The following is a 21563-nucleotide window of genomic DNA, read 5'->3' as shown; positions in this document are numbered from 1 at the left end:
GCATACAAAACAGAAGTGATAGCACATAGGCCATCTATACAGGGTCTATAGATGCTCAAACTATCAATTTGGTTGATATGCAAGAACTTTCTTGGGTTAAGTTTAGGATTAGGCTAAGTTTAAGCGTCAGGGTTTGGTGGTGATAGTTACCTCTGTTATTCCTCTTGATGGTCTCTCTATCTCTGGGCTCTGACGCTTCCTGGTTTATCTTACATTTATTTTTTATATTTTTTTAACCTTTATTTAACCAGGCAAGTCAGTTAAGAACACATTCTTATTTTCAATGACGGCCAGGGGCAGAACGACAGATTTGTACCTTGTCAGCTTGGGGGTTTGAACTCACAACCTTCCGGTTACTAGTCCAACGCTCTAACCACTAGGCTACCCTGCCGCCCCATGTCTTAAGGACATACATCAAATCGTACAGTCTACTACTATAGTACAGGCTGTCACTATAAACCAAGAGCAGTTTCCCACAGTGCATTTACATCTCAGTATAATGAGTGTAGACAAGAGCCAGACCAGTCACCGCAACACCCGCGGGGACTTCTAGGAAGCTGGATCGATCCCAGACACCTTGTCTTATTGCCCCGCTCTCATTTATTCATTGGTTTAGGCTGATTTATGTTTCCTTGTCCCTCTAAGCTGTAAGTTATCCGGTATCTGCGGTCTTTGGTTCCTGAAAACGGAAGCGTAGTCATTCTTCACAAAACAGGAGGCGAGAGAATAACAGAAAGGATTGGATCGTGATAAAAGATGGGCTTGTGACAGCCTGATTCTGACAGTTAACTTAGACTGTCTCAATGTCATAACATATACGATTTGAAGTGTTTTCAACAAAAAAATAATGATATTGTTTGTGAGATCTACACTATCGATGCGTAAATCTACTGATACAGCGTCTCATGTTTTATCCTTTGTCCTGTTTTCCTACAGGTTGTTTACGTCACCGCTACCTTCCCCTTCGTCATGCTAATCATTCTGTTGATCCGAGGCGTCACTTTGCCAGGAGCATCTGAAGGAATCAAGTTCTACCTGTACCCAGACCTGCAACGTCTCAAAGACCCCGAGGTAGAACCACCTAGCCTGCCCTGCTCCTCCCTGACCTGCCCTGCTCCTCCCTGCCCTGACCTGCCCTGCCCTGCTCCTCCCTGCCCTGCCCTGACCTGCTCCTCCCTGCCCTGCCCTGCCCTGCTCCTCCCTGCCCTGCCCTGCTCCTCCCTGCCCTGACCTGCCCTGCCCTGCCCTGCCCTGACCTGCTCCTCCCTGCCCTGCCCTGCTCCTCCATGCCCTGCCCTGCCCTGCCCTGCTCCTCCCTGCCCTGCCCTGCTCCTCCCTGCCCTGCCCTGCCCTGCCCTGCCCTGCCCTGCCCTGCTCCTCCCTGCCCTGCCCTGCCCTGCTCCTCCCTGCCCTGCCCTGCCCTGCCCTGCCCAGCCCTGCCCTGACCTGACCTGACCTGACCTGCCCTGCCCTGCCCTGCCCTGACCTGCTCCTCCCTGCTCCTCCCTGCCCTGCTCCTCCCTGCTCCGCCCTGCCCTGACCTGCCCTGCCCTGCCCTGCCCTGACCTGCCCTGCCCTGCCCTGCCCTGCCCTGCCCTGCCCTGACCTGCTCCTCCCTGCCCTGCCCTGCCCTGCCCTCCCTGCCCTGCTCCTCCCTGCCCTGACCTGCCCTGCCCTGACCTGCTCCTCCCTGCCCTGCCCTGCCCTGCCCTGCCCTCCCCTGCCCTGACCTGCTCCTCCCTGCCCTGACCTGCTCCTCCCTGCCTGCCCTGCCCTGCTCCTCCCTGCCCTGCCCTGCTCCTCCCTGCCCTGCCCTGCCCTGACCTGCTCCTCCCTGCCCTGCCCTGCTCCTCCCTGCCCTGCCCTGCTCCTCCCTGCCCTGCCCTGCCCTGACCTGCTCATCCCTGCCCTGACCTGACCTGCTCCTCCCTGCCCTGCCCTGCCCTGCCCTGACCTGCTCCTCCCTGCCCTGCCCTGCCCTGACCTGCCCTGACCTGACCTGCTCCTCCCTGCCCTGCCCTGCCCTGCCCTGCCCTGCCCTGACCTGACCTGCTCCTCCCTGCCCTGACCTGCTCCTCCCTGCCCTGCCCTGCCCTGACCTGCCCTGCCCTGACCTGCCCTGCCCTGCTCCTCCCTGCCCTGACCTGCCCTGCCCTGACCTGCTCCTCCCTGCCCTGACCTGCTCCTCCCTGCCCTGCCCTGACCTGCTCCTCCCTGCCCTGCCCTGCTCCTCCCTGCCCTGCCCTGCCCTGCTCCTCCCTGTCCTGCCCTGACCTGCTCCTCCCTGCCCTGCCCTGCTCCTCCCTGCCCTGCCCTGTCCTGCCCTGCCCTGCTCCTCCCTGCCCTGCCCTGCCCTGCTCCTCCCTGCCCTGTCCTGCCCTGACCTGCTCCTCCCTGCCCTGCCCTGCTCCTCCCTGCCCTGCCCTGTCCTGCCCTGCCCTGCTCCTCCCTGCCCTGCCCTGCCCTGCCCTGCCCTGCGCTGCCCCTCCCTGCCCTGCTCCTCCCTGCGCTGCCCTGCCCCTCCCTGCCCTGCCCCGCCCTGCCCCGCCCTGCCCTGCCCTGTCCTGTCCTGCCCTGGCTGGGATTCAAACAAACCACACTAAATCCTGGCCCTAAATCTAGTATTTTCAAATACTTTGAGTTTAATATTTGATGTTATCTTTAAAAAAATCACCATAATGAATAGAAACGAGACAAAGGACATCATTGACATTAAGATAATGTAATTGTGGTGAAGTTGGCTGTAAAGCAAATGTTCATTGTTAGTTCATTGGCAAACGTGATTCTCCTGGGATAAGCAAACATGTGTGGAGAAAATCTGTCAAAAGACTACCCAAAAAATACTACCATAATAATAGCCCAAATAGTCAAAATACTACCCAATGTATCCCAAAGCTTGTGCCTCAGCCTTCGTGTCTTACTTCTCCCCTCCTTCTACCTCCAGGTTTGGATTGATGCTGGCACTCAGATCTTCTTCTCCTATGCCATCTGTCTGGGAGCTATGACGTCACTGGGGAGCTACAACAAGTACAAATACAACTGCTATAGGTGAGTGTCAGCTCCAGAGGAGGCGGGAGGGAGGTGATTGGTTGTGGGTCCTAATCCAGTGGGTAAAAGAAAAAAAAGAAAAATGGGGAACAAAACAAGACAAAAAAAGTGGGGTGGGGTGGGGGTGTGGGGGATCTAGGTTCCTTTTGTGTTCATTAACAACCTCCATGACATATGTGTGATATAGGGACTGTTTGCTGCTGGGAGGCCTGAACAGCGGTACCAGTTTTGTGTCTGGCTTCGCAATATTTTCCGTCCTGGGCTTCATGGCACAAGAGCAAGGGGTGGACATTGCCGATGTGGCAGAGTCAGGTACGAGGTGGTCAAAGTGGCAGTGATGGTGGGCGCTGCTACTTAAAAATAAACAAACAACAAATAAACAAACAACAGTTGCTGGTTCTATCCAACAGAAGTAATACAACATCTTAAAAAGACACCAGATAAAGTTAAATGTAATGAAAGAAGTGGATTCATTATTGTTTTTGTTAAAGACGGCATCGAAATATGGAAGTTTCGGCAATTGAACACTCGTTGACAGAAATAAAATAGCAAGTTACAGTATAAAAAAATAGCTTACTGTGATTAAAATGTGCAGTGCTTCTGTCTGACGTGGATGTCACAGAGTTGGATGTGGTTGGATTCTTCAAGCAATCAAGCGAAATGCTGGTGTGGGAAAATAGTTTTACTGTTAAATTGGATCTTATCCAGAACGCTAGGGAGCGACGAGTCATGCCGTGCTTGAGAGATCCATCATGACATTTTCTTCTCACGATTACCAGTAGATTTAAGTGTTCTGTTCCAGCCTGTTCCAACAGATATCTACTGTATGAGAGGCAGTAATCAAAGGACTTGTGCCAAGTCAAAACAAAACCAAAGAAGTCTGACTCATGGGTCTTTAATTCTGTATTTAAGGTCTAGCATACTTATCCATTTCTTCCCAATGTTATTTTCAGCTCAGTGGTTGATGCCCATTGTGGATTCTATGCGTTCTGTTTTCTCATTGTAAAAGTATTGTGTTGGGGCAATAATAATTAAGTAGCAATTCATGAATTACTTTGAAAACTTCATTCTTCTTCTACTGTGGATTTACAAGAGACGTGCATCCGTGTTGATGTTTTTAGTTAATTTCTTCTGTATTTAAGAAAAAAACAACGCCTCATTTCTCCTCTGGTATAGCAGAAATACAGTACAATGTGACATATGGGTCATTGTTTTTAATTCACTGCATTTCCAGTACTGTTGACCCCCTCTGACAGTGTTTAGTCAGCCTGGACTGTCTGCTCTGACCTTGAACACACTCTATCCCGGTCCAGGAAACTGGACAGGAAGTTCCTGTCTGAATACAGAGGTGCAGTGAATGTATGTAGGAAAACAAACAGTGTCTTCATATGGATGAAAATAATCTAGTTCGGGTGGCAGGGTAGCCTAGTGGTTAGAGCGTTGGACTAGTAACCAGAAACCAGGTTGCAAGTTCAAACCCCGAGCCGACAAGGTACAAATCTGTCGTTCTGCCCTGAACAGGCAGTTAAACCCACTGTTCCTAGGCAGTCATGGAAAATAAGAATATGTTCTTACCTGACTTGCCTGGTTAAATAAAGGTTAAAAAAAGAAGTTGAATGTACGAGAGTAATGCTACTGTAAGTAGTTTAATAGAGGTAATCCAAGGTGTTTCGACAGGAGAATTTTGGTACACAGTACTGTAGATGGTTTGTGATACCATATTGAAGCTTACACCTCGACTGGGGAAGAGGCAAGTTTGTCTTAAACTGTTGCAACTTGATCCTGAAGAGGTTTTATTTTTAGGGAGATGCAGAGTAAATTCAGATTGGTACCTACGCTGAGGGTGATACATACATTCTGCAGGGGCGACGCTGTTACCCGCTAGACCAACCTCAAGCACGAGAGAGGCTTTTATTTAGTAATTATCATTACTGAAGTAACAATGCCAGCTCCGGCAGTCTACCAGCTAGTCATGTCGTGTTTGGTTGGATGCCTATTTAACAGTTAAACCAACTTTATACTATGTGTTTTGCTGTTTTTCCTGTTTTGTTTTTTTAACTTCTGTTGTAACAGGTAATCCCAACGTTATAACGCCACGTTATCGAGACGTTGCTATAGTTACAATCGAGAAGAGGCAACGTATGTTGCCTCTGATCCTGTCGTTGTTATTATATACTATATATTCTACTATATACTATACTAGTCATGTTATATACTAGCCTATATATTCTATATACTATACTAGTCATGTTATATACTAGCCTATATATTCTACTATATACTATACTAGTCATGTTATATACTAGCTATTCTACTATATACTATACTAGTCATGTTATATACTAGCCTATATATTCTACTATATACTATACTAGTCATGTTATATACTAGCCTATATATTCTACTATATACTATACTAGTCATGTTATATACTAGCCTATATATTCTACTATATACTATACTAGTCATGTTATATACTATATATATTCTACTATATACTATACTAGTCATGTTATATACTAGCCTATATATTCTACTATATACTATACTAGTCATGTTATATACTAGCCTATATATTCTACTATATACTATACTAGTCATGTTATATACTAGCCTATATATATACTAGTCATGTTATATACTATATATATTCTAGTATACTATACTAGTCATGTTATATACTAGCCTATATATTCTACTATATACTATACTAGTCATGTTATATACTAGCCTATATATTCTACTATATACTATACTAGTTATGTTATATACTAGCCTATATATTCTACTATATACTATACTAGTCATGTTATATACTAGCCTATATATCCCACTAGTGTAATTGTTATTGTTACAGCTGTTGATATTGGATGAACATCGTACTGCTATTGGAAGACTCCGTTGACCTTCCTCGATAGTGCTTGTCATAACATGAATCCCTAGTCTTACCAGGAACCATAAGTTAAGAGGCCATTGACAATGCATTACACTTACACGGCCTTAAGTCTGTGATTGTAAGGATAAGACGAGACGAGACAGATTTTTACAACTTGAGATTTTTTATTTGTTTATTTCTTAACATTCGAGTTTGGTCTGTGCTATATTTGGACGCACCAATGGCGGCATCAGACCAGATCAAACGATAGAACCCTGGTTTCTAATTGTGTTTTCTCCACTTCCCGTCCCCCCTCTCTCTTCTTGTTCCTCTCTAGGTCCTGGCTTGGCCTTCATTGCCTATCCTAAAGCTGTGTCTATGATGCCGCTGCCAACCTTCTGGGCTATTCTCTTCTTCATCATGCTTCTGCTACTGGGTCTCGACAGTCAGGTCAGTGCTATTCTCATTATGAATCAAGAATCAGAATCAGAATCAGTCAGGTCAGTAGTAGACTCATTACGAATCAAGGATCAGAATCTGAGTCTGAATCAGTCAGGTCAGTACTATATTCATTATGAATCAAGGATCTGAATCTGAGTCTGAATCAGTCAGGTCAGTAGTAGACTCATTATGAATCAAGGATCTGAATCTGAGTCTGAATCTGAGTCTGAGTCAGGTCAGTAGTATTATGAATCAGAATCATTATGAATCAAGGATCTGAATCTGAGTCTGAATCAGTCAGGTCAGTAGTAGACTCATTATGAATCAAGGATCTGAATCTGAGTCTGAATCAGTCAGGTCAGTAGTAGACTCATTATGAATCAAGGATCTGAATCTGAGTCTGAATCAGTCAGGTCAGTAATTTACACTCATTATGAATCAAGGATCTGAATCTGAGTCTGAATCAGTCAGGTCAGTAGTAGACTCATTATGAATCAAGGATCTGAATCTGAGTCTGAATCAGTCAGGTCAGTAGTAGACTCATTATGAATCAAGGATCTGAATCTGAGTCTGAATCAGTCAGGTCGGTAGTAGACTCATTATGAATCAAGGATCTGAATCTGAGTCTGAATCAGTCAGGTCAGTAGTAGACTCATTATGAATCAAGGATCTGAATCTGAGTCTGAATCAGTCAGGTCAGTAGTAGACTCATTATGAATCAAGGATCTGAATCTGAGTCTGAATCAGTCAGGTCAGTAGTAGACTCATTATGAATCAAGGAACTGAATGACTATAGGTCAAGTCAGGTTGCTATGACACAGTAGTAAGCAGGTTTATTTACACCAGTCATATGAACACTGACAGAGGATGAAACTTGACACATTTGATGGACTCATAAAGGGAAGTTGTCCGTTTCAGTAAGTCACATGATTGTTGAGATGGTGAAGCTTTAACATGGGTGGGGTCTGAGCTACATATATTATCATGCATACACATGTACTGACTACTGTAGAACACTGTACATAAGTATCATAAGATACTGTTACATATCTATACATGGGTGTCTGGGATTCCATAGATTAACATTGACAGGTTTGAATGTATTTGCGACTGTACAACACAATACACAAGTAGAATGTGCTACTATAGTACTAGCTTTGGTCTAGAGACTCTAGTGTACTAGGTAGGTGGTAGTTGAGGACACTATATGAAGCAGGAGAGAAAAACTAACAAGAATTCACATTGCTGCAGCAGTTGTAGCTAAAAACATAGTGTCTCTACTCAGTCAGATCATATTTAGCCAACAACCCCCGCATGGCCTAAACGCTTGTTTTGACTGTGTCGGGGTTGGAACTTCATTAGAGCTGTCAAATCCACAAGTGGCTCCCAGCATTATACCTAAAGCGGACATCGCCATTGGCTCAATGGCTTCGAATGAACAGAAATCCCGAGCCTTGTTTACAAGTTGGAACACTGGAATGTGAGATGTTATCTACCTCGATTAGACTGGTAGAAATCATCATTATTTTTTTTATACATTTTTCAATTTGAGTGCAATTATTTCTATAGTAGCCTACACTTTCTCGTTCTGAATTTCTAACTCTAGTCGGGTGGGGTGTGGCACCGCCTACAATGATCGCAAAGCAAGCTACTCACACGATTTGAACCTCCGGACACCGCCCAAACACCCGCCCCGACACCGCCCCGACACCCGCCCCGACACCGCCCCGACACCCGCCCCCTAAACACCCGCTTGACACCGCCTAAACACCCGCTTGGACACCGCCTAAACACCCGCTTGGACACCGCCTAAACACCCTCTTGGACACCGCCTAAACACCCTCTTGGACACCGCCTAAACACCCTCTTGGACACCGCCTAAACACCCTCTTGGACACCGCCTAAACACCCTCTTGGACACCGCCTAAACACCCTCTTGGACACCGCCTAAACACCCTCTTGGACACCGCCTAAACACCCTCTTGGACACCGCCTAAACACCCTCTTGGACACCGCCTAAACAGCCACAATGTGGGTGTCTGCTATCGCCGGTTAACACCTGATCTGATTGAATCTAGACCTTGAAGCCGCTTTCTCAGAATAGCTGGGTGACTTGATACAAGAAGTGATAGGTACAAAAAACCAACACTGTTTACTGGCAACTGCTGAGGGTTGTGTCACTGACAATTTAAGTTTGTCACCCTCAACAATATCAGATTTCTCTGTGCTGGTGAAATGCAACCTTCTGCTAAGTCATTAATCCTTAGTAATATATATGCTTTCATCCAAAACCAATTACAGTCATTCTTGCATACATTTTATATATGGTGTGGCCACAACAGGAAATGAACGCACAACCTTTGGTGTTTCAATGCTCTTCCAACTGAGCCACACAGGTCCAGTATTTTGATACAAGAAGGCAATTGTATTACATACAATTATTTATACTATCCAGATACATAACACATTAAACACAAAGCGATGTTTTAAGTGAGATGTTAGGGCTCGCCTGAAGCTGAAAAAAATGATGGAAATTCACGAGCACCACAAGGCCTAACTTCACCTATGAGCACCACAAGGCCTAACTTCACCTATGAACACCACAAGGCCTAACTTCACCTATGAGCACCACAAGGCCTAACTTCACCTATGAGCACCACAAGGCCTAACTTCACCTATGAGCACCACAAGGCCTAACTTCACCTATGAGCACCACAAGGCCTAACTTCACCTATGAGCACCACAAGGCCTAACTTCACCTATGAGCACCACAAGGCCTAACTTCACCTATGAGCACCACAAGGCCTAACTTCACCTATGAGCACCACAAGGCCTAACTTCACCTATGAGCACCACAAGGCCTAACTTCACCTATGAGCACCACAAGGCCTAACTTCACCTATGAGCACCACAAGGCCTAACTTCACCTATGAGCACCACAAGGCCTAACACCTATGAGCACCACAAGGCCTAACTTCACCTATGAGCACCACAAGGCCTAACTTCACCTATGAGCACCACAAGGCCTAACTTCACCTATGAGCACCACAAGGCCTAACTTCACCTATGAGCACCACAAGGCCTAACTTCACCTATGAGCACCACAAGGCCTAACTTCACCTATGAGCACCACAAGGCCTAACTTCACCTATGAGCACCACAAGGCCTAACTTCACCTATGAGCACCACAAGGCCTAACTTCACCTATGAGCACCACAAGGCCTAACTTCACCTATGAGCACCACAAGGCCTAACTTCACCTATGAGCACCACAAGGCCTAACTTCACCTATGAGCACCACAAGGCCTAACTTCACCTATGAGCACCACAAGGCCTAACTTCACCTATGAGCACCACAAGGCCTAACTTCACCTATGAGCACCACAAGGCCTAACTTCACCTATGAGCACCACAAGGCCTAACTTCACCTATGAGCACCACAAGGCCTAACTTCACCTATGAGCACCACAAGGCCTAACTTCACCTATGAGCACCACAAGGCCTAACTTCACCTATGAGCACCACAAGGCCTAACTTCACCTATGAGCACCACAAGGCCTAACTTCACCTATGAGCACCACAAGGCCTAACTTCACCTATGAGCACCACAAGGCCTAACTTCACCTATGAACACCACAAGGCCTAACTTCACCTATGAGCACCACAAGGCCTAACTTCACCTATGAGCACCACAAGGCCTAACTTCACCTATGAGCACCACAAGGCCTAACTTCACCTATGAGCACCACAAGGCCTAACTTCACCTATGCACAACCAAGGTTTTCCAGCACACAGCTTTGATCTGCTACAGTTGTTGCAGGATAACTTTCCTAGCATGTAGTAAAACCTGTAGTGTATTTGAGGATTAAAAAGTCTTCTCAAGTTTGTAATTTCCACTTTAAAATTTCGGACTTGATTTTCGATCACAAAATAATGTATCAACCCCTACAAAAATGCCCATTAGTTATAATCCACGTAATAATTTACATTTCCTGTAGCTGCAGGATTATTTTCCTGTTGTAGCAAACTGACTCATATTAAAATCCTACATATCTGTATGATTCAAGCTTTCTCAAACAGCCTAATTAAAATGTATTTGACCCCCCCCCAACCCTGATCACAACACTGTTAGCCTATCAGACATTGACCGGCATAGTATGTTAACTGAGTGTTAATGAGATCTCTTGTCTCTGTCTTTCTTTCCCCAGTTTGTGGAAGTGGAAGGACAGATCACTTCCTTGGTGGATCTGGGTTACCGTCGGGAAATTTTATAGCTATTGTGTGCTCCATAAGCTATCTTCTGGGACTTACCATGGTTACTAGGGTAAGTACTATCTTCTGGGACTTACCATGGTTACTAGGGTAAATACTATCTTCTGGGACTTACCATGGTTACTATATTCTGGGACTTAATGGTTACTAGGGTAAATACTATCTTCTGGGACTTACCATGGTTACTAGGGTAAGTACTATATTCTGGGACTTAGACTTACCATGGTTACTAGGGTAAATACATGGTTACTAGGGTAAATACTATCTTCTGAGACTTACCATGGTTACTAAGTACTATCTTCTGAGACTTACCATTTACTGGGTAAATACTATCTTCTGACCATGGTTACTAGGGTAAATACTATCTTCTGAGACTTACCATGGTTACTAGGGTAAATACTATCTTCTGAGACTTACCATGGTTACTAGGGTAAATACTATCTTCTGAGACTTACCATGGTTACTAGGGTAAATACTATCTTCTGAGACTTACCATGGTTACTAGGGTAAATACTATCTTCTGAGACTTACCATGGTTACTAGGGTAAATACTATCTTCTGAGACTTACCATGGTTACTAGGGTAAATACTATCTTCTGAGACTTACCATGGTTACTAGGGTAAATACTATCTTCTGAGACTTACCATGGTTACTAGGGTAAATACCATATCTTCTGAGACTTACCATGGTTACTAGTAGTGTACTTTCACTTTTTACACTGATATCATATTATTGTAGTAGTGTTACTGAAGGTCTAGTGAATTACTTTCCTACACCCCCTTAATGAATACAAAACGATCTGACTAAAGTTATTTATGTCTACTTTGCCCTAATGTGGTACTGTGGTCTCAGCTATTACTGCTGTCTCCATTATCAGCTTCCATAACAATGCAGGCTATAGACATATTAGGGCATAACTTTCAATACAATATACAGCACCACATGTGTCGTGCAGTAAATAGCTACACCCGGAGGCAGTGCTTCCCAAACAGGGGTACAAGGGTCCCCAGGGGTACTCAGGTCAGAACCAGTGAGTACGAGTTTAGGAACCACTACTGCCCTAATGAATAGAACAAAGTATTAAGGGGATTGTTAATAAACCTCAGAATTCCCCCAGCAACAAGAGTCCCAAAACAACAGTTCTACTTCCTCTTTTCCTCTCTTCTCATGCCAGCCAGTCCCTTATAATAGCACCACTAAATATGCTGCTGTACTATCAAGAGCTTCCCTGTAGCCTATGGTATGATCTATTTAGAGACGCTTCTGGCTCACACACTTAAATCGCTGTCTTTTGTCTTCACTCTTTCTGAAAAACCTCCCTGCCTCTCGGCCTCACAATGTAGAAACAAGCATGTGATTCCCCTCAGGCAGGCCCCCTAGACAGCCAGGGAGTCAGGGACTTACTGCTTCATCCAAGTTTTTTCCATGACATCACAATCTCATGCTGCCTCTCACGGAGTGCTCTGTTGGGCTATTCTGTTGGAACACTGGACGGCTCAAGGTTCCGTTGGGCTATTCTGTTGGAACACTGAACGGCTCAAGGTTCCGTTGGGCTATTCTGTTGGAACACTGGATGGCTCAAGGTTCCGTTGGGCTATTCTGTTGGAACACTGGACGGCTCAAGGTTCTGTTGGGCTATTCTGTTGGAACACTGGATGGCTCAAGGTTCCGTTGGGCTATTCCGTTGGAACACTGAACGGCTCAAGGTTCTGTTGGGCTATTCTGTTGGAACACTGAACGGCTCAAGGTTCCGTTGGGCTATTCCGTTGGAACACTGAACCGCTCAAGGTTCCGTTGGGCTATTCCGTTGGAACACTGGACGGCTCAAGGTTCCGTTGGGCTATTCCGTTGGAACACTGAACCGCTCAAGATTCCATTGGGCTATTCCGTTGGAACACTGGGCGGCTCAAGGTTCCGTTGGGCTATTCCGTTGGAACACTGGGCGGCTCAAGGTTCCGTTGGGCTATTCCGTTGGAACACTGGGCGGCTCAAGGTTCCGTTGGGCTATTCCGTGCATTCCACAGGTCATGTTTAAAAGTGAGTCATCAAGAACATAATCAAGATTAGGAAAAGTTTCATGGCACACCGGTTGGAAACAATTGACGTAGGAAACAGAGTGTCACTTGGAATGCAAACCTGTGTATTCTCCCACCACTAGTCTTAGGGGCCAACACCCTCTCCAGCCCTACACTACAGTATATTGACTTCTACTGTGTCTCTGACTGTACATCTATCTTAGCATGCTACATTCCAACATGAGCCAAGCACTAAATCCTGCCTGTCTCTCTCTCCCACAGGGTGGCATGTATGTGTTTCAGCTCTTTGACTACTATGCAGCCAGCGGTGTGTGCCTTTTGTGGGTTGCATTCTTTGAATGTATTGCTGTTGCCTGGGTTTATGGTACGTCTACTCTGAAACAAAATGCCCCGTGTGTCTGTATAGAAACTGTGAACATTCAACGTCCTCAGGCTCTATGTCAGTTAAATATATCATTTTACACGTTAGTCAGTTAACAGATGTTCTTAACCAGAGCAACATACAGAAGCAATTCAGGTTAAGGTTAAATGCCCCCCTATTTAACTATGTTCTCCTCCCGTCAGGCGTTGATAATTTCTATGATGCGATTGAAGATATGATTGGCTACAGACCAAATCCCTGGATGAAATGGAGCTGGTCTGTGATCACGCCTCTTCTTTGTGTGGTGAGTCTATGTGAATTGAAACTGACGTCCTGTACCCGACTGTACATGATGTGCACTGGTCAAAACATGAACTGCCCCTTTATATTTATCTTTATTTGACTTGGCAGTTAAGAACAAATTCCTATCTTCAATGACGGCCGAGGAACAGTGGGTTAACTGGTCTAGGAACAGTGGGTTAACTGGTCTAGGAACAGTGGGTTAACTGGTCTAGGAACAGTGGGTTAACTGGTCGAGGAACAGTGGGTTAACTGGCCGAGGAACAGTGGGTTAACTGGTCGAGGAACAGTGGGTTAACTGGTCGAGGAACAGTGGGTTAACTGGTCTGGGAACAGTGGGTTAACTGGCCGGGGAACAGTGGGTTAACTGGCTTATTCAGGGGTAGAACAACAGATTTTTACCTTGTCAGCTCGGGGTTAAATCTAGCAACCTTTCGATCCAACGCTCTAACCACTGGGCTACCTGCCGCCCCAGGAACAGTGGGTTAGCTACTGACCCTGGAACTGTCCCTGGTTAACTGTCCCTAGGAATAGTGACCCTTAACTGTCCCTGTATAACTACTGTCCCTGTGTATAGCTACTGTCCCTGTATATGGGTTACTGTCCCTGGATAGCTAGTGTCCCTGTTAGCTACTGTCCCTGTATATAGCTACTGTCCCTGTATATAGGTCTACTGAACCTGTATTAACTGTCCCTGTATATGGCTACTGTCCCTGTGTAAGCTACTGTCCCTGTATATAACTACTGACCCTGTATTACATTTACATTTAAGTCATTTAGCAGACGCTCTTATCCAGAGGACTTACAAATTGGTGAATTCACCTTCTGACATCCAGTGGAACAGCCACTTTACAACAGGTGTAGTAGACCTTACAGTGAAATGCCGGTTACAACAGGTGTAGTAGACTTTACAGTGAAATGCTGAATACAACAGGTGTAGTAGACTGGTCAGTGAAATGCTGAATACAACAGGTGTAGTAGACCTTACAGGGAAATGCTGAATACAACAGGTGTAGTAGACTGGTCTAGGAAATGCTGAATACAACAGGTGTAGGAACAGTGAAATGCTGAATACAACAGGTGTATTAGACCTTACAGTGAAATGCTGAATACAACAGTTTTTAGACCTTACAGTGAAATGCTGAATACAACAGGTGTAGTAGACCTCACAGTGAAATACTGAATACAACAGGTGTAGTAGACCTCACAGTGAAATGCTGAATACAACAGGTGTAGTAGTCCTCACAGTGAAATGCTGAATACAACAGGTGTAGTAGACCTTACAGTGAAATGCTGAATACCTGGTGTAGTAGTCCTTACAGTGAAATGCTGAATACAACAGGTGTATTTAGACCTCACAGTGAAATGCTGAATACAACAGGTGTAGTACCTTACAGTGAAATGCTGAATACAACAGGTGTAGTAGACCTTACAGTGAAATGCTGAATACAACAGGTGTAGTAGACTCACAGTGAAATGCTGAATACAACAGGTGTAGTAGACCTCACAGTGAAATGCTGAATACAACAGGTGTAGTAGACCTTACAGTGAAATGCTGAATACAACAGGTGTAGTAGACCTTACAGTGAAATGCTGAATACAACAGGTGTACAGACATTACATGTGATTTATGCTGAATACAACAGGTGTAGTAGACCTTACATGGATTTAATACAACAGGTGTAGTAGACCTTACAGTGGAATTGAATACAACAGGTGTAGTAGACTATATTACATGGATTTATTGTGATGCTGAATACATTACATGGTGTATTAGACCTATGTGAAATTACTGAATACAACAGGTGTAGTAGACTTACAGTACATGGATTACAACAGGTGGTGTAGACTATATTACAGTGAAATGCTGTGATGGTGTAGTAGACCTTACATGGAATGCTGTGAACAGGTGTAGTAGACCTTACATGAAATTGTGAATACAACAGGTGTAGGTAGACTATATTACTGAATACAACAGGTGTAGTAGACCTTACATGTGAAATGCTGATATACATGGATTTATTGTGTGGTGTAGACCTATTACATGGAATTTATTGTGATGGTGTAGGCTATACCTTACATGGATTTATTGTGATGGTGTAGGTAGACCTATTACAGTGAAATGCTGTAATACAACATGGTGTATTGTGAAGGTGTAGGCTATATTACATGGAATTATTACAATGGTGTAGTAGACCTATTACATGGATTTATTGTGAATACATATTACAGGTGTAGGTAGACTATATTACATGGAAATGTGAATACAACAGGTGTATGTAGACCTTACAGTTTAATGCTGAATATATTACATGGATGTGATGGTGTAGACTATATTACATGGATTTATTGTGATGGTGTAGATATTACATGGAAATTGCTGGTGTAATATAACATGGATTTATTGTGATGGTGTAGGCTATATTACATGGATTTATTGTGATGGTGTAGACTATATTACATGGATTTATTGTGATGGTGTAGACTATATTACATGGATTTATTGTAGACTATATTACATGGATTTATTGAGATGGTGTAGACTATATTACATGGATTTATTGTGAAGGTGTAGTAGACTATATTACATGATTTATTGTGATGGTGTAGGTAGACTATATTACATGGATTTATTGTGATGGTGTAGGCTATATTACATGGATTTATTGTGATGGTGTAGACTATATTACATGGATTTATTGTGATGGTGTAGATATATTACATGGATTTATTGTGATGGTGTAGACTATATTACATGGATTTATTGTGGTGTAGTAGACCTTACATGTAGACTATATTACATGGATTTATTGTGATGGTGTAGGCTATATTACATGGATTTATTGTGATGGTGTAGGTAGACTATATTACATGGATTTATTGTGATGGTGTAGACTATATTACATGGATTTATTGTGATGGTGTTGGTAGACTATATTACATGGATTTATTGTGATGGTGTTGGTAGACTATATTACATGGATTTATTGTGATGGTGTAGACTATATTACATGGATTTATTGTGATGGTGTTGGTAGACTATATTACATGGATTTATTGTGATGGTGTAGACTATTACATGGATTTATCGTGATGGTTTAGACTAAATTACATGGATTTATTGTGATGGTGTAGACTATATTACATGGATTTATTGTGATGGTGTAGACTAAATTACATGGATTTATTGTGATGGTGTAGGCTATATTACATGGATTTATTGTGATGGTGTAGACTATATTACATGGATTTATTGTGATGGTGTAGACTATATTACATGGATTTATTGTGATGGTGTAGGCTATATTACATGGATTTATTTGATGGTGTAGACTAAATTACATGGATTTATTGTGATGGTGTCGGTAGACTATATTACATGGATTTATTGTGATGGTGTAGACTATATTACATGGATTTATTGTGATGTTGTAGGCTATATTACATGGATTTATTGTGATGGTGTAGGCTATATTACATGGATTTATTGTGATGGTGTAGGCTATATTACATGGATTTATTGTGATGGTGTTGGTAGACTATATTACATGGATTTATTGTGATGGTGTAGACTATATTACATGGATTTATTGATATGATAAACAGGAAATACAGGAGATGATAAACAGGATATTTAGATGATCAACAGGATATACAGACAAATGATAATGTATTTTGAGAATAAAGGTGATTCTGATTTCCATTGCGGTTTGTCTCTGCCTCCAGGGTTGCTTCATTTTCTCCTTGGTCAAATATAAACCTTTGACGTACAACAAGGTCTACGAGTACCCCGACTGGTCCATCGGTGTGGGCTGGACACTGGCCCTGGCTTCTATGATCTGTATTCCTATGGTGGTGGTCATCAAGATCATCCAGTCCGATGGACCGCTCATAGAGGTCAGTACTCAATCCATATAACCCCTAGACGCGAGCTCCTACCCCCTTGGCCCTACCCCTATTCCCATACCCTTAGGCCCTGGTCCCTATTAGACTCTGGCCCCTATAGACCCATACCCCTAGACTGGCCCCTGGCCCCTACCCCTGACCCCTAAGCCTAGACCCTGGCCCCTACCCCTAGACCCCTCACCCTAGACTCTGGCCCCTACCCCTAGACCCCTAACCCTAGACTCCGGCCCCTACTCCTAGACCCCTCACCCTAGACTCTGGCCCCTACTCCTAGACCCCTCACCCTAGACTCTGGCCCCTAACCCTAGACCCTGGCCCCTACTCCTAGACCCCTAACCCTAGACTCTGGCCCCGAGCCCCTCACCCTAGACTCTGGCCCCTGGGCCCCTAGACCCCTATTCTGGCCCCTACTCCTAGACCCTTACCCTAGACTCCCCCTAACCCTAGACTCTGGTCCCTACTCCTAGACAGCTAACCCTAGACTCTGGCCCCTACTCCTAGACCCCTAACCCTAAACACTGGCCCCTACTCCTAGGATTTACCCCTAGACTCTGGCCCCTACTCCTAGACACCCTAACCCTAGACTCTGGCCCCTACTCCTAGACCCCTACCCCTAGACTCTGGCCCCTAACCCTAGACCCTGGCCCCTACCCCCTAGACCCCTAAGCCTAGACTCTGGCCCCTACCCCTAGACCCCTAACCCTAGACTCTGGCCCCTACTCCTAGACCCCTCACCCTAGACTCTGGCCCCTAACCCTAGACCCTAGCCCCTACTCCTAGACCCCTAACCCTAGACTCTGGCCCCTACTCCTAGACCCCTCACCCTAGACTCTGGCCCCTACTCCTAGACCCTAGACCCCTACCCCTGATTCTGGCCCCTACTCCTAGACCCCTCACCCTAGACTCTGGCCCCTAACCCTAGACTCTGGCCCCGACTCCTAACAGCTAACCCTAGACTCTGGCCCCTAGACCCTGGCCCCTACTCCTAGACCCCTAACCCTAAACACTGGCCCCTACAGACCTACCCTAGACTCTGGCCCCTACTCCTAGACCCCTAACCCTAGACTCTGGCCCCTACTCCTAGACCCCCACCCCTAGACTGGCCCCTAACCCTAGACCCTGGATATTTAGACCCCTAAGCCTAGACTCTGGCCCCTACCCTAGACCCCTAACCCTAGACTCTGGCCCCTACTCCTAGACCCCTCACCCTAGACTCTGGCCCCTAACCCTAGACCCTGGCCCCTACTCCTAGACCCCTAACCCTAGACTCTGGCCCCTACTCCTAGACCCCTCACCCTAGACTCTGGCCCCTACTCCTAGACCCTGGCCCCTTCTCCTAGACCCCTACCCCTAGACTCTGGCCCCTACTCCTAGACCCCTCACCCTAGACTCTGGCCCCTAACCCTAGACTCTGGCCCCGACCCTAGACAGCTAACCCTAGACTCTGGCCCCTACTCCTAGGCCCCTCCTAGACCCCTAACCCTAAACACTGGCCCCTACTCCTAGACCCCTAACCCTAAACACCTAGACTCTGGCCCCTACTCCTAGACCCTGGCCCCTTCTCCTAAGACCCCTACCCCTAGACTCTGGCCCCTACTCCTAGACCCCTCACCCTAGACTCTGGCCCCTAACCCTAGACTCTGGCCCTGACCCTAGACAGCTAACCCTAGACTCTGGCCCCTACTCCTAGACCCCTAACCCTAAACACTGGCCCCTACCCCCCTAACCCTAGACTCTGGCCCCTAACCCTAGACCCCTAACCCTAGAACCCTCCCCTACTCCTAGACCCTCACCCTAGACTCTGGCCCCTACCCTAGACCCCCTCTGGCCCCTAACCCTAGACCCCTAACCCTAGACTCCCCCCTACTCCTACCCCTCACCCTAGACTCTGGCCCCTACTCCTAGACCCCTCACCCTAGACTCTGGCCCCTAACCCTAGACCCTGGCCCCTACTCCTAGACCCCTAACCCTAGACTCTGGCCCCTACTCCTAGACCCCTAACCCTAGACTCTGGCCCCTACTCCTAGACCCTGGCCCCTTCTCCTAGACCCCTACCCCTAGACTCTGGCCCCTACCCTTAGACCCCTCACCCTAGACTCCCCCCTAACCCTAGACTCTGGCCCTGACTCCTAGACAGCTAACCCTAGACTCTGGCCCCTACTCCTAGACCCCTAACCCTAAACACTGGCCCCTACTCCTAGACCCCTAACCCTAAACACTGGCCCCTAACCCTACCCCTAGACTCCTAGACACCCTAACCCTAGACTCTGGCCCCTACTCCTAGACCCCTACCTAGACTCTGGCCCCTAACCCTAGACCCTGGCCCCTACCCCTAGACCCCTAAGCCTAGACCTGGCCCCTACCCCTAGACCCCTAACCCTAGACTCTGGCCCCTACTCCTAGACCCCTCACCCTAGACTCTGGCCCCTAACCCTAGACCCTAGCCCCTACTCCTAGACCCCTAACCCTAGACTCTGGCCCCTACTCCTAGACCCCTCACCCTAGACTCTGGCCCCTACCCTAGACCCTGGCCCCCACTCCTAGACCCCTACCCCTAGATTCTGGCCCCTACTCCTAGACCCCTCACCCTAGACTCTGGCCCCTAACCCTAGACTCTGGCCCCGACTCCCAGCTAACCCTAGACTCTGGCCCCTACTCCTAGACCCCTAACCCTAAACACTGGCCCCTACTCCTAGACCCCTAACCCTAAACACTGGCCCCTACTCCTAGACCCCTACCCTAGACTCTGGCCCCTACTCCTAGACCCCTAACCCTAGACCCTGGCCCCTACTCCTAGACCCCTACCCTAGACCCTGGCCCCTACTCCCTACCCCTAGACCCTCTGGCCCCTACCCCTAGACCCCTAACCCTAGACTCTGGCCCCTACTCCTAGACCCCTCACCCTAGACTCTGGCCCCTAACCCTAGACCCTGGCCCCTACCCTAGACCCCTAACCCTAGACTCTGGCCCCTACCCTAGACCCCTCACCCTAGACCCTGACCCTGGCCCCTTCTCCTAGACCCCTAACCCTAGACTCTGGCCCCTACTCCTAGACCCCTCACCCTAGACTCTGGCCCCTAACCCTAGACCCCCCGACTAGACTCTGGCCCCTACTCCTAGACCCCTAACCCTAAACACTGGCCCCTACTCCTAGACCCCTAACCCTAAACACTGGCCCCTACTCCTAGACCCCTAACCCTAGACTCTGGCCCCTACTCCTAGACCCCTAACCCTAGACTCTGGCCCTACTCCTAGACCCCCCTTCTCCTAGACCCCTACCCCTAGACTCTGGCCCCTACTCCTAGACCCCTCACCCTAGACTCTGGCCCCTAACCCTGACCCCCTGACTCCTAGACAGCTAACCCTAGACTCTGGCCCCTACCCTAGACCCCTAACCCTAAACACTGGCCCCTACTCCTAGACCCCTAACCTAGACTCTGGCCCCTACCCCTCCCTAGACCCTGCCCCCTACTCCTAGACCACCCCTGGCCCCTACTCCTAGACTCCCCCTAACCCTAGACCCTGGCCCCTACTCCTAGACCCCTAACCCTAGACTCTGGCCCCTACTCCTAGACCCCTCACCCTAGAACCTGGCCCCTACTCCTAGACCCTGGCCCCTACTCCTAGACCCCTACCCCTAGACTCTGGCCCCTACTCCTAGACCCCTCACCCTAGACTCTGGCCCCTAACCCTAGACTCTGGCCCCTACTCCTAGACCCCTAACCGTAGACTCCCCCTACTCCTAGACCCAATCCATATAGCCCTAGACCCTGGCCCCGAGCTCCTACCCCTAGAACCCTGGCCCTGGTCCCCTATCCCTAGACCCCTACCCCTAGACTCTGGCCCCTACCCTAGACCCCTCACCCTAGACCTGGCCCCTACCCCTAGACCCCTAACCCTAGACTCTGCCCCTACTCCTAGACCCCTCACCCTAGACTCTGGCCCCTACTCCTAGACCCCTACCCTAGACCTAGACCCTGACTCTGCCCCTACTCCTAGACCCCTACTCCTAGACCCCTACCCTAGGCCCCTACTCCTAGACCCCTACCCTAGACTCTGGCCCCTAACCCTAGACTCTGGCCCCTACTCCTAGACCCCTAACCGTAGACTCTGGACCCTAGACCCCTAACCCCCCTACTCCTAGACCCCTAACCCTAAACACTGGCCCCTACTCCTAGACCCCTAACCCTAGACCTGGCCCCTACTCCTAGACCCCTAAGCCTAGACCCTGGCCCCTACCCCTAGACCCCTAACCCTAGACTCCTGGCCCCTACTCCTAGACCCTAACCCTAAACACTGGCCCCTACTCCTAGACCCCTAACC

At 47.2% G+C, this 21563-nt stretch overlaps 1 pseudogene; it reads left to right on the top strand.

The window, feature by feature from the left end:
• LOC135540408 (sodium- and chloride-dependent taurine transporter-like) overlaps positions 1-21563 on the top strand; it is a 65156-nt pseudogene that overhangs the window by 36224 nt on the left and 7369 nt on the right.

This window comes from Oncorhynchus masou, chromosome 5 (genome assembly GCF_036934945.1).
Source record: "Oncorhynchus masou masou isolate Uvic2021 chromosome 5, UVic_Omas_1.1, whole genome shotgun sequence".
NCBI lineage: Eukaryota > Metazoa > Chordata > Actinopteri > Salmoniformes > Salmonidae > Oncorhynchus > Oncorhynchus masou.
The sequence above is the reverse complement of the archived record's forward strand: the minus strand, read 5'-3'. Positions and strand labels throughout refer to the sequence as shown.